The sequence below is a fragment of the Thunnus thynnus genome, chromosome 22, assembly GCF_963924715.1.
Source record: "Thunnus thynnus chromosome 22, fThuThy2.1, whole genome shotgun sequence".
Lineage (NCBI taxonomy): Eukaryota > Metazoa > Chordata > Actinopteri > Scombriformes > Scombridae > Thunnus > Thunnus thynnus.
The window spans coordinates 27018301-27023300 of record NC_089538.1 but is presented as its reverse complement, the minus strand read 5'-3'; positions in this window follow the sequence as shown (position 1 = coordinate 27023300).

The window sequence follows — 5000 nt, the reverse complement described above, 5'->3', positions numbered from 1 at the left end:
GCGCCTCGTTTCATGAATGAGTTGTGCAATCTGTTGTTGGGAGCCATTGACGAGGGCGGTAAGTTGTTTGTTCTGGAATAATGTGAACTGCTGTAGCGAGTTGCTGATTCGGTTGAGGGTTTTACTGGTGTTGCTGGTTATGCTGGTGAGTTCTGTCGGTTCTGTGCGCGGCCGTAGTAAATCGCCGTTGTTCTGACCCGTGTTGGTCTTCAGAGCGGGTTCCCGTTGGGATTCGTTTGGGGCTGCAGGGGAGTCACCATGTTTATGGCTGTCGGGCTGAAGTGTGTAAATATCCGCCACAAGTAGCACCTGAAGACCAGGGGGGAGCTTAGCTAGACTCTGGTGAGGCAGTTAGGGGGACGGGGCTGCGGTGATGTTTGGCTGTGTCGGGGTCAGGAGTTATAGCTTGGTTTGTATCAGCAGGGTGGTGTTTGAGCAGGTCAGCTGTGCTGTGTTCAAGTCATGGCTAGTGTGGAGGATTTCTTGAAACCTCCGTCAGAGGAGTTATTGGAGCGCTGTTCACGTGAGCAGTTGTTGAGAATCACCGAGCATTTTAAGCTGGAAGTCGGGGACAAGAGGATGAAGGAGAACATTAAAGCTGTTGTTAAAGCTAACCGGACTGAACTGCAGGTTGTCAGACTGTGTCAGGCTGCTGGTCCTGGACTGGGAACTTCTGATGCACCTGGTACTGGTGAGACTGGGTTAACTTGTGAGCAGAGGAAGGAGTTGCTTCTGTTACAGACGGAAAGGGAAAAGCTGGCCAGAGAGGCAGAGATCAACAGACTGGAGGCGGAGGAGCGCAGGTTGAGTTTGAGTGTTTCTGTTGCTGCGCCTGGTGGATCTGTTGCTTCTGGTTCTTTTGATGTCGCCAGTAATTTGTGTTTAGTTCCTCAGTTTAGTGAACGTGACCCAGATTCCTTCTTCTCTTTTCGAGCAGGTCGCTGAGAGTAGAGAGAGGTCGGACTCTGACCCAGTGAGAGCAGAGTAGGCTTCCTGTGCTCTCCCTGTCAGCACGCGTTGTAACAGTAAAGCTCTTTGCACACCAAGTCCGTTGTCTTCGTCTGAAATTTTGCCTCGTATCGTGAATTTTCACAACAAATATCATAATAAAACACATCGGACTCAGTGTGCAAGGTTTCTGTTGGATGATGGATTAAAAAACATCTTGGTGTGCAAAGACCTGAAGGTTTATGCAACAGTCAAGGCTGCAGTGTTGAGGGCTGACGAGTTGGAGCCTGAGGCGTACCGCCAGAGGTTTCGGTCATGGGAGAAGTCTGGGAGGCAGACACATGTAGAGTTCACCAGGGAGCTGGTGACTCATTTCAGTCGGTGTGCTGCACTAGAAGTTGATACTTATGACGCTCTGTGTGATCTGGTCGTTCTGGAGCAGTTTAAAAACTCCGTCATATTGCTGTTTATATCAACGAACATAAGGTGCAGACTGCTGCGGAAGCTGCTAAACTGGCAGATGAGTCTGTGCTGGTAGCAGGTTTCATGCTTCCGGTAGACGGGAGGAGAGAACTGGTCCTCGTCTGAGGGGGCCAGTTCGGGCTTCATGGGGCCAGATGCAGGTTGACGCGACCAAAACATGCAACTACTGCAGAGGCAGAGGGCATCGGAAAGCTGACCGTCCTAAATAGTGGAGCGCAGGGCAAGTCTGCTGCGTGTGCTGCTTCTGTCAAGTCTCTGTCCTGTAATTTCTTGTCAGCAGGTCGGAGCTGAAGCAAAATGCAGGTTGGAGGAGTCGGACTTCTCAGCTTTCATGTCTGATGGCTGCGTGTCTCTAGTAGGGAGCGACGTCACCGTGCCGGTAAAAATGCTGAGAGACACCGGGGCTTTTGATTCGTATGTTATGAGTTCTGTGTTGTCTTTCTCTCAGGAAACAGATACTGGACATTTTGTCTTGATGTGGGGGATGGGTTTAACAGTGTTGCCTGTTCCACTGCATAAACTGGTGCTAAGGTTGGTCCAAGGTGAGGTCGCCATGGTGCGTCCTGCACTCCTGATTGAGGGCGTGGACATCATTCTGGGGAATGATCTGGCTGGTAGCCGTGTGTGGGCCGATGGTCCAGAGTAACGTCTTCACCATCTGTTACGGGGAACCTAGATGAAAGTGCTCAGTGCTTCCCTGACGTGTTTACAGTGTGTGCTATAACACGGGCCAGGCGCCGTGCGGAGGTGGAGCCTGAGCCTGCGTCTGAGCAGGATGGAGCAGGGGAGAGTGGGGCATTCTCTGTTGCTGTTCCTGATTCTCTTCTGTCTGTTTCTCGCAGTGACCTGGCGGCGGAGCAGAGAGCTGATCCCTCTCTGAGTCAGCTGTTTGAGGCGGTTATCACTGCTGATGCTGGGAAGAGTGCTGCAAATGGTTACATGCTGCAGGACAACCTGTTGGTGAGGAAATGGGTGCCACATGGGGAACACTTTGTTGGTAATCCAGTTTTCCAGATTGTTGTTCCTTCCAAGTTTCGTGAGGAAGTGTTGAAAGCTTCTCATGATCATTCAGGACATCTGGGGGTCCGTAAGACGTATGACTACAGTTTACAGTATTTTGGCCTCGTGTGAAACGGGATGTGTCCAGATACATCAAAACATGTCATACATGTCAGTTTCAGTGGCTGCAGCAGGAGGATGATGGGGTTACACCGCCTGATGAGAGCTTGTTGCACGGCCGGTTGAAAAACTCTGAAACGCTGAAAAATCTGGAGTCTCTGTTTGGACACTTGTCTGAGGGGAAGCGTGCTGAGCTGTCTGTTCTCATTAATGATTATCTGTGTTTGTTTAATGATACACCAGACCGCACACACTTGATAGAACATGACATCGATGTAGGTGGGGCGCAGCCGATTCACCAGCGTTTCTACCGAGTGTCTGAAGAAAAGCAGAAGGTGATGGATGCAGAGATAGAATATATGCTGGAGAACAGTATCTCAGAACCCTCGTCTTCTGGCTGGGCGTCACCTTGCTTGTTGGTCGATAAGTCCGATAAGAGCTCTAGATTCTGTACTGACTATCGTAAAGTAAACGGGGTCACCAAACCAGACGCTTATCCACTGCTGTGCATGGAGGACTGCGTGGATCAGGTCGGCTCAGCTCGGTATGTCAGTAAATTTGATTTACTGAAGGGTTATTGGCGAGTACCTCTGTCCTAAAGAGCCAGGGACATTTCATCTTTCATTACTCCCTCTGGTCTGTTCTCTTACACTGTTATGAATTTTGGGTTACGCAGCACGCCGGCGACCTTCCAGCGCCTGATGAACCTGGTTGTGTCTGGGCTGGATGGATGTGCTGTGTACCTGGATGACGTGGTGATTTACAGTGACACATGGGAAGAACACTTGGTTCATATCAGGAAGCTGTTTGACCGTCTGAAGGATGCACGCCTGACAGTTAACTTGACAGTTTGCTGGGGCCACCGTCACATATCTTGGTAAGGTAGTTGGGCAGGGGACTGTGCATCCGGTGCAAAAGTAACTGCAATCCAGAAGTATCCACTGCCAACAACTGAGAAGGAACTGCAGCGGTTTCTGGGTCTTGTCGGTTATTATCACAGTTTTTGTAGAAACTTTTCTGCGGTCGTAGCTCCTCTGACAGATCTGTTAAAGGGAAAGTTTGTTTGGTCAGCTTCTTGTCAACGAGCTTCTGAAAATGTGAAATCTGTCCTTTGCTCAGCTCCTGTTCTTGCAGCTCCATGCATGGATCGACCTTTGAAGCTGCATGTGGATGCGAGTGATGTGGGAGCGGGTGCTGTCTTGGTTCAGTGTGATGACGGTGGTGTTGAACGTCTCTGTGATCGAGAAGGAGACGCTTGCACTAATTTACAACACTTTGAAGTCTATGTTGACTCTGGTTCTGTTCCTCTGGCGGTCTACACGGACCACAACCCAACCGCATTCACTGCGTTGTCCAAACCGCGGGCTGATGCGGTGGGTTTTATCTCTGCAGTCTTACTGTTTGGATGTCCGTCACATTAAAGGCTCTGACAATATTGTGGCCGATGCCTCATCCAGAGCAGCTTGCTCTCTAGTTTTACTGTCCTGTGTGACCTCTCTGGCCTTCTGTCTCTCTCTGTCACTCTGAAATGCTTCTCCAGGCGCCGCAGCTGCTGGGTTGCAGAGAGGAGTTTGATTGGCTGATATGTATACATGTATACGGTTAAGGAGTTAAGGTTTAGTTAAAGACATATTATCAAACTATGTAGCTGCCCACCAAGTGTTTTGATATGTGAAGTCGCTGCTGTCTGCTGGTATTCCCGGTGGGAATCCCGTCTTTATGGGGGGGTGACGACCCCCCCGCTCCACCAGGTGCTCCTGTGTTCTGGTTCGTCTGCTGGTTTCCTTTTGTGTTTCAGGATCCGGGTTCATCGTCGGCTTCATGAGCCACACCTGGTCCCGGTGTGGTCTCGGTTATAAAGCTTGGCCTTCCACCTGTCCTTCATCTCTCCTCTTCCTCTCCCAGCGCGGCGCGGCATGGCTGACTTCCACGTTTTCTGTTTTCATTTATTATTTGTGTAAATAAATAAACTTGTCCTGACTGGTAAACTGGTCTGGTCTCCCGTATGTGTCGCAGCCTACGAGCCGGGCTGCGACTATATTATATTAATATATTAATATTATAATATTATATTAATATATTAATATTATAATATTATATTAATATATTGATATTATAATATTATATTAATATATTAATATTATAATATTATATTATTATATTAATATATTAATATATTAATATATCACACATACATCACAGTCCAGTTCAGTCTGCAAACAGCAGCTAGCAACAACCGCTAACTACTAGCTAGTTACAGTTTATACTCTGCAGGAAGAACATGAGCTGATAAACAGACCTGAAAGCAAAGGTTCACACACTTTACTCACAAATATATAAGATTGGATCATTTTCGTTAATAAATAAATAAACCAGTTTAATGTTTTAGTCTAATTTGTTTAACTGGATTCTCTTTAAATAGTTTGAGGACTTGTGTGTTTAATCTGATC